The 9,900-nt window shown below is 46.0% G+C and overlaps 1 long non-coding RNA gene across 1 annotated transcript; it reads right to left on the bottom strand.

Annotated features, from left to right (window-relative positions):
* Positions 1-5,342: 5,342 nt before the first annotated feature.
* On the bottom strand, positions 5,343-6,021 carry LOC134461787 (uncharacterized). The gene is made up of 2 exons (XR_010037416.1): positions 5,877-6,021; positions 5,343-5,395 (listed from the first exon to the last, which is right to left on the bottom strand). It is a non-coding gene; the product is annotated as an uncharacterized LOC134461787 (long non-coding RNA).
* Between the last annotated feature and the right edge of the window lie 3,879 nt (positions 6,022-9,900).

Below are 9,900 nucleotides of genomic sequence, written 5' to 3'. Positions count from 1 at the left end.
CAATGACATATGTAATCCCTCCTATCTTTAGTCTCCTTGCTTATGTACATTCTGCCTCACTGTTATTTGTAACTAGTTGGTACAGGTGATCTCATTAGCCAGTAGAGTGGTAAATCATTGGTCTATCACGCCTTGTTACAGCTATCAGGAACTTGTACAAAATTGTTGTAACTACACTGCCTGACAAAGGGAGATTGCAGAAACTAAGGTGCTATTTCCACGTAGCTGGATATTTTTATATCTGGATATTTTTTTTCTGCTGGTTGCATTGGTTTTGCATTGGTTTTGGCCTTCCGTTTCCACATAGCAGATATTTAAAATCCAGGTATAAAAAGCAGGAGAAAAAAATATCCTGTTTAGGGGGCTGAAACACATTTGTTACAATGGAGGATTTATTTTTATCCACATGTTGCGTTTACACCTCAACAGGAGAAAAAAATACCCTGCTAAAAATATCCTGCTACGTGGAAACAGCACCTTAAAGGGGTATGCCACTATTTTGGGGCTTAATACAGTTAAAATGGTTGACCAGGGTTTATAAAGGTGGTGGAGTGTCTTATTTTTCATGTAAGCCATTGTCTTGCTTTAAGACAAGTTAAAAGAGGGAGCATGTCGCTAAGCTAATGAAAGTCAATGGATCCGGGTAGCATCCATTGACTTTCACTAGCTTAGCTACATACTCCCTCTTTTAACTTGTCTTAAAGCAAGACAACAGCTTACATGAAAAATAAGACACTTTACCACCTTTATAAACCCCGGCCAATGATTTTAACTGTGTTAAGCCCCAAAATAGTGGCATACCCCTTTAATCTAACTAACATGTTTGCCTTCATGTTAGGATGATTGTTCTGACTCTCCATCAGAAATGTACCTGTCCATTAATTAGGCTGTGCAAGTAAGTGCTATTGCTGTGTGACAGACAATAGAAAAGTTTTGTGTCCTCATGTTGAAGTTGAGATGTAAACCCTTTGCTTACTTACATAAAAATGCTGTGTTGATTGTCATGTACTTACAGAATGATGATTATCTGGCACCTTGATCAGTTTTGCTGTCCATCTGAGTTCCACACTATGTGAGCCGTGTGTGAATATCCAGGAGCAACCAAGAATCCAACTGACCTCTTCAGTGTCCTGCTGCTAAATGACTGTCTGCTCAGGTGAGGTTTTAGAATCATCTACATGGCCACACCACAGAGTTCTAATGACATCATAGTAGGCCTATGCCACAGACAAGGGACCACATTGGAATCCAGTGGCAGCCTAACATGCATCTGTCCAAGAGACTATCACCCTAAGGGTGGGTTGCACCAACATGGCTTAACTTAAACCTAGTTTAGGCCTAAACTGAGTTTAGTTAATCCATGTTTAAACAGGGTTTAAATTAATCTGAGATGTGTTGCACATCTTAAATTTAAACCTGGATTACCTAAACTGGTTTAATCAAGGATTAAACTAGATTTAAATATGTTCATCAGCCACCATTGATGGGTAGGTCAAAATGTGTGCCTAAAAAGACAAAACGTACATTTATTATTTAATATTTAACAAACAAACGATCACACATTGAGTTGTATGGGGCGGGGATAGTCGTTCAGGGAATCGTTCAGGTTCAGTGGTCTGGAATTCGGCCTGTTTGACATTTTGTAAACACTGCATGCGTAGCGGCCGTTACATTGTATCAAAGTTAAGATACCGGTAGATCGCAATGGAAACAGAAGAGAGGCGGCATAGTGGGACTGTACAAAGAAAACATTGACCCGCTGACGGCGAAGGTATATCAATATTAATCCCGAAGCAGCTCTCCCTCTCCAACCCCTTTGATGCTCTGGACAGGAGAAAAGTTGCTAACTTTGCTGCTTTGCTAACGTCACCAAGTCTCCACCTATATGTCTGTAGGCTACATCAATTACGTTTTTCATCACCAGACGTCAAGTGGTAGCACCACAGTTAATGCCCAAAATGGAAAAGTAATTCGTCATTGATGTAGGCTAGGCTACAAACAACGAACATGCTTCGTAGATGCTGACTTCACTTTACAGTCCACATTGACGTCTACTACAAAACGTCATTGGAGTTGGACTCATGTCCACCAAAACCTGTCATATTCCAACATAACACTTCGTATTAAATGTTTAGCACTGATTTTAAACGAAATGGCAATGCATTATTCATTTCGTGAATTTATAACCATTGTAACAACTTGGCATAACATTAATTGAATGTCCGTTTCGTTAAGAACAAGCTGCAGCAAGGCTAGTTTTAGGCTAAGCGAATCCTGTTCACAAAGTGGTCTCTTGTTACTAAGGTAATGACTTACTCAAAATGGCATACAGAACACACATTCCACATAATCCAATGGCGATTCTGTTTTGTTTATTTTATTTACACTGCATCAATAGAAATGAACATCTCGGTAGTTGTAGTGGCACTTCTGACACCGTCCCACTTGCATGAATGAAGTTTGTTGACAGACGTGACGTCACTGTTTGGGTCCGACCATGAAATTAAAGTGACAGGCGCCGGACCATCTACAATGACAGCATAGTTGATTATCCTTTTAAAGACATATCCTTACTATCTTCAGATGACTACTTAATTCTACCGTTTTGTTCAATTTCGTCATATTTTGGAAAATAATTGGTGAATGGAATTATTTGTTATGGCTATGGCTCATCAATTTCTGTCTTTCTGCTCAGATGACTGAAGAAGGAGGTTATTTTAATGCAAAAAGAAAGGCTGCAGAGCATGGGAAAGCCATTGAGCTCATAACAACGCACTTGAAGAACTTTTGAGTGACATCATTTAATGCAAATTAATAAATCAAATCATATTTGCTTATTTATGTCATTATCTATTTGCAATAGGCCAGTTAAGTTAGGCCTATATTCAGGGGACCTAGGTGCAGACTGGACTTGTAGACACCAAATAGTTCACCATCCATCATCTGGAAACAACATGTGGCGATAAGCAACGAGAATCTGGAGAATGGCTGCCACAACAGACTATTAGGGCCTATTTTGTGAATCTGAAACTCACTATTGCTGTAGAATTGAACAGGGTTAAGCCCATCTTGAATATTTATGTATGGAACTCTACCTTGTAACTCAAGCAGACGAATAACAGCAGCCATGTTGTCCGAATGTAAACCTCCTCCAGGGGTGGCTTAAATTAATCAGGCAATGCAGGTTTATCCTTGGGTTAAAATCACTGGTGCAACAGACTCAAAATTAATCTCAGTTTAAGTGGAGTATTAAATCTGAGTTTAGCCATGGATTAGATTTAACCAGAGATTACTGGAAGCTAAATTTAAACTGGGTTTAAGTTTGGTGCAACACAACTAAAAATTAAACTTAGATTAAAATTTAAACCACGTTGGTGCAACCCACCCTAAGTTGAGCTATACACCTTATGCTTACTTAGATGAAAATGCTGTGTTGATTGGATTGAGTGGTTGATTGCCATGTACTTACAGAATGATGATTATCCAACACCTTGATCAGTTTTGCTGTTCATCTGAGTTCCACACTATGTGAGCCATGTGTGAATATCCAGGAGAAAACAAAAATCCAACTGACCTCTTCAGTGTCCTGCTGTTAAATGACTATCTTTTTACTCAGGTGAGGTTTTAGAATCATCTACATGGAAACATCACAGAGTTCTAATGACATCATAGTAGAACTATGTCACAGACAAGTGACTGCCTTGGAATTCAGTGGCAGCCTAACATGCATCTGTCAAAGAGACTATCACCATAACGCTTCAAACTACACGACTCCCGATTGTGTGTCCGATTTTGACATCGGGGTGCACCGCACACTAGAAGAGAATCGCAACTGTCAATCTTATCCCTGCTCGCAACCACAGAGACAATGCCCGACGTTCTATTTCCGGTCGCAAATATCAAACACTGTTTGATTTCTACGATTTGCGATCGGCGACTCTTTGAGCTGCCAAAGTTCTACGTCGCACGTCGCACATGACGAGGAAATCTTTCCCGACAATCGCTTGCGAAGGTCCTGGGGGGTAACGTTAATCGGGCCGATAACCGTGTAGCTTGAGCCAGGCTTAAGGTGAATCTGGCTTGAGTCTATACTGTCGTACAAAGGTAACACATTATGACAAACTGGACATTAGCCAACCTCATACCAACGCTTTGAAGGCATTTATGTCAGTTTCAATGTTGCCCCTTGTAGGGTAGTATAAATGTGTAGGAGCTCAAGAACATTTCCTCTCTCTCTCTCTCTCTCTCTCTCTCTCTCTCTCTCTCTCTCTCTCTCTCTCTCTGAGTGTATGCATTGCCAGCTAATATGCACCTCACCAATGAAAAGGGACAATGCAGAACAAGCATATATGTTGTTCACCCTTAGGCTTAGCACAGCTGTTCCCTTACTCTGTATGCAATCACACACACACGCACACACACGCACACGCACGCACGCACGCACGCACACACACACACACACACACACACACACACATACACACGCACACACACGTACACACACACACACACACACACACAGACGAAAGTTCACACGCACACAAGAACACACAGACACAGACACACACAAGATCACACACACACACACACACACAGACACACACACATACACATACACATACGCACACACAGACACAGACACACAGACATACACACACACTCACGCACAAACGCACGCAAACACACACACACACACACACACACACGTGCGCATGCACGCACGAAAGTTCACACGCACACAAGAACACACAGACATAGACACACGCAGGAACACAGAGACACACACAAGAACACACAGACACAGACACACAGACACAGACACAGACAGACACACACACACACACACACACACACACACACACACACACACACACACACACACACACACACACACACACACACACACACACGTTCACTCCAGACAATGTGGCATTGCACCATGTGCACAACAGTGTGTTTATACTACAGTAAATATGGCACTCATTTGCAATAATCTGTATTCCTAACAATTTGCTGAGCTTCTATGTTATTACAGATATCTTGCAATCAGTTGTCAAAATATTTGTTTTCATATAACATAATATTCACATTATTCTTTCCAGATAACATGTCACGTAAACTTTGAGGAGGAAATCCTACAGTAAATCGATGTGTATACGCCCCCAATAATGATCAACCACTCACTGAGTTGTTAACGTCATGTCAATCTGAGTTTGTGGAGGTGTGTTGGCCTTTTGTTGCCAATCATATCCAATAATTCAACACACACACTATTCTGTCCTCGCAACACGTCTGGGGTGTTGTTTGACAGATAGCGAACAAAGTAAGACTCAAGGCGTGACTCCAGTTTTCAATGCTTTACTGAAGACTTCTTGAACCATACCAATTTGTAAAACTGCAACAGAATGACATACAGAGGATACATTAGGGAGTAAAATGAATACAAATGCTCAAGAGGATACAAGATGTTTTCCCTTCACAGGTACTAACCAAGGTAAGTATTCTCTAGGAAGGTTTTAGCTTTAGGTCAGGAAGTAGGCAGCACTGTACTTTAAAAGTTAAAGCAGACAGGCGAATTTTACCATTTAACATATTTCTTATCAAGGACAAAACACAGGCAAGTTAACAGTAACGTGTATCAAAATATAGTGACTAGGAAAGTTTACATGAAAAATACAAGGCACAACTGAACACAAACGAAGCAATACAAAGATTGAATGACTAGAGAATTTAGCTAAGAGGCATGCTAACGATTGTAATTAGCATATTTCACACTTTTAATAGCGATCTCAGTAGAAGATACATTTTGCGTTTTTATCACTACGGTTCACATAACAGTGACTTTAAACAACTTAACATCGATTTTGGTAACTTACTGTTAGTTCCATCTCTAGGTTTTTAGCGATTTCGTTTTCAGGTGAAGAACATGGCAACGGCTTGTTTCAGGTTGGTCAGAAAGCAAGCGCATCGCGTAGCAACAGGAAATCTGATCCTTTAGATGCAGTACCCGATATTAACACCAGGGGGAACACTTACACCCAACAACTCAGAGCCGTATATAGAGATCTCTATATACGGCTCTGCAACTATTGACAAGACAGCACACTCCCCGCTTGGTATACAATACTATTGTATACCACTATTTACTCTTTCTAACGTGGCATAGTGAACCACAAGGGTAATGGGAAATGGTTTAAATGTACTCCTTAACTACCTTTTGGCTAAGACATTTTACCTAGTTGCTTGACTGTCCCGTATCAAACCATGCCACCTTACTGAAGGCTGGGCTTCTCTGAAGTCCACCTCCCACGCAGTGGAAGTGCGGCCAGGTACCCCGAGAAGCAGCAGTAGGAGCCGGCTGGTGACAGTGCGCCGCAGGAGCAGGCGGAGTTGGCTGATGACACCGCGGCACAGGAGTGGGAGTCGGCCGGCGAGACCAAGGAGCAGGAGCAGGAGCAGGAGCTGGCTGGTGACCCCGTAGAGCAGCAGCAGGCTGAAGACACCACAGCGCAGGAGCAGAAGATGGCTGGTGACCCCGTGGAGCTGGAACTGGCTGGAGACTGCGTGAAGCAGGGAGCAGAAGATGGCTGGTGACCCCGTGGAGCAGGGGCAGGAGCTGGCAGGTCACACCATGTCGAAGGAGCAGGAGCTGGCAGGCGACACTGTGGCGCAGGAGCTGGCTGGAGGCCGGAACTGGAGGTGACACTGTCGAGCTGGAGCAGGTAGCTGACTGCATGGAGCAGGAGCTGGCCGGTGACCCCGTGGAGCAGTAGGTAACGGCGTGGAGCAGGAGCAGGCAGGTGACACCGTGGCGTAGGAGCAGGAGCTGGCTGGTGACACCTTGGAGCAGGAACTGGCTGGTGGCGTGTAACAGGAGCAGGAAGTTGACTGCGTGGAGCAGGAGCTGGCCGATGGCGCTGTGGAGCAGTGGGTAACGGTGTGGAGCGGGAGCTGGTGGCAATGATATCTTGGCGAGGGAGGAGGAGCTGGTAGATGACACCGTGGCACTGGAGCGGGAGAAGCTGGCTGGTGACACTGTAGAGCCGGAGCTGGCTAGTGACGCCATGGCGCAGGAGAAGAAGCTGGCTGGTGACACAGTGACGCAGGAGGAGGGGCTGGCCGGTGACACCGTGACGCAGGAGGAGGGGCTGGCTGATGACACCGTAGCACAGGAGCTGGCAGGTGACACCGTCATGCAGGAGGAGGGGCTAGCTGATGACACCGTAGCACAGGAGCTGGCAGGTGACACAGTCATGCAGAAGGAGGGGCTGGCTGATGACACCGTAGCACAGGAGCTGACAGGTGACACCGTCAGGCAGGAGGAGGGGCTGGCTGATGACACCGTAACACAGGAGCTGGTAGGTGACACCGTGACGCAGGAGGAGGGGCTGGCTGATGACACCGTAGCACAGGAGCTGGCAGGTGACACCGTCATGCAGGAGGAGGGGCTGGCTGATGACACCGTAGCACAGGAGCTGGCAGGTGACACCGTCATGCAGGAGGAGGGGCTGGCTGATGACACCGTAGCACAGGAGCTGGCAGGTGACACCGTCATGCAGGAGGAGGGGCTGGCTGATGACACCGTAGCACAGGAGCTGGCAGGTGACACCGTCATGCAGGAGGAGGGGTTGGCTGATGACACCGTAGCACAGGAGCTGGCAGGTGACACCGTCAGGCAGGAGGAGGGGCTGGCTGATGACACCGTAGCACAGGAGCTGGCAGGTGACACCGTCATGCAGGAGGAGGGGCTGGCTGATGACACCGTAGCACAGGAGCTGGCAGGTGACACCGTGACGCAGGAGGAGGGGCTGGCTGATGACACCGTAGCACAGGAGCTGGCAGGTGACACCGTCATGCAGGAGGAGGGGCTGGCTGATGACACCGTAGCACAGGAGCTGGCAGGTGACACCGTCATGCAGGAGGAGGGGCTGGCTGATGACACCGTAGCACAGGAGCTGGCAGGTGACACCGTCATGCAGGAGGAGGGGCTGGCTGATGACACCGTGGCGCAGAAGCTGGCAGGTGACACCGTGACGAAGGAGGAGGGGCTGGCTGATGACACCGTGGCGTAGGAGGAGCTGGCAGGTGACACCGTGACGAAGGAGGAGGGGCTGGCTGATGACACCGTGGCGCAGGAGCTGGCTGGTGACACCGTGGCGTAGGAGGAGGGGCTGGCTGATGACACTCTGGCGCGGGAGCTGGCAGATGACACCGTGACTAAGGAGGAGGGGCTGGCTGGTGACACCGTGGCGCAGGAGCTGGCTGGTGACACCGTGGCACAGGAGGAGGAGCCAGGGCTGTTGCAGGAATTGCAGCTGCTGCTCCAAGAAGACGCGCTGCATCGCTTGTGTGCCCTTTCGCTGTCGCCACCTATCTCTGTAGACTTGGAAGTGACAACAGGCAGTGCTTCAACACCAATCTCCCCGCTTTGCTCTCTTCCTTGCTCCCCGCTCTGGTCTTTCCCAGGTGAGTGTCCAGTGTGCCTAAAGGATGACCACGCCACTGGACCTGGATGCATTGCTGAGGTATGCTTGCTGCTGCCACACACTCTGTAGATGGCTGCCTCAGTTGATGCTGCAGCTGCTGCTTTCTCTTGCTGTAACACATGAAGACGAGCATCTATTTCAGCAATTCCTCTCATTATTGCTGCCTCTTTCTCTGCAAAGGATAGCTTGGCTTTTGCTGCTTCAGCCTTAGCTCTGGCTCTCGTTGCAGCGATGCTGGCAGATGTCCAGGTTGACGATCTGGAGGACTTGTGTGACGCCGAAGTTCGGGATGTTGTCCTGAACTGAGACTGGCGCTCCTCTGTACCGGCCTGGCCCATCTTGGATGCTTCTGTGTGCTTTTCACCGTCATTCGACCGCTTATCCCAGCTGAGTGGTTAACATTTTACTATTCTGTCCTCGCAACACGTCTGGGGTGTTGTTTGACAGATAGCGAACAAAGTAAGACTCAAGGCGTGACTCCAGTTTTCAATGCTTTACTGAAGACTTCTTGAACCATACCAATTTGTAAAACTGCAACAGAATGACATACAGAGGATACATTAGGGAGTAAAATGAATACAAATGCTCAAGAGGATACAAGATGTTTTCCCTTCACAGGTACTAACCAAGGTAAGTATTCTCTAGGAAGGTTTTAGCTTTAGGTCAGGAAGTAGGCAGCACTGTACTTTAAAGGTTAAAGCAGACAGGCGAATTTTACCATTTAAGTTAACATATTTCTTATCAAGGACAAAACACAGGCAAGTTAACAGTAACGTGTATCAAAATATAGTGACTAGGAAAGTTTACATGAAAAATACAAGGCACAACTGAACACAAACGAAGCAATACAAAGATTGAATGACTAGAGAATTTAGCTAAGAGGCATGCTAACGATTGTAATTAGCATATTTCACACTTTTAATAGCGATCTCAGTAGAAGATACATTTTGCGTTTTTATCACTACGGTTCACATAACAGTGACTTTAAACAACTTAACATCGATTTTGGTAACTTACTGTTAGTTCCATCTCTAGGTTTTTAGCGATTTCGTTTTCAGGTGAAGAACATGGCAACGGCTTGTTTCAGGTTGGTCAGAAAGCAAGCGCATCGCGTAGCAACAGGAAATCTGATCCTTTAGATGCAGTACCCGATATTAACACCAGGGGGAACACTTACACCCAACAACTCAGAGCCGTATATAGAGATCTCTATATACGGCTCTGCAACTATTGACAAGACAGCACACACACCTTTGCATAATGTCAGTTAGCAATGACATGTTTCCATGGAATGCATTTGATCTCAGGACTTGTATGTGTTGTCGACATTCTATTGTTGAAAATGAAAGCAGCATTGTATAACTGCACGATATGCATTCTAAATAAAGACACACAAGCATGCACGCACACACAC

This window comes from Engraulis encrasicolus, chromosome 13, assembly GCF_034702125.1.
Source record: "Engraulis encrasicolus isolate BLACKSEA-1 chromosome 13, IST_EnEncr_1.0, whole genome shotgun sequence".
NCBI lineage: Eukaryota > Metazoa > Chordata > Actinopteri > Clupeiformes > Engraulidae > Engraulis > Engraulis encrasicolus.
Note: the sequence above shows the minus strand (reverse complement) of the source record. Positions and strands in the feature narration are given on the sequence as shown.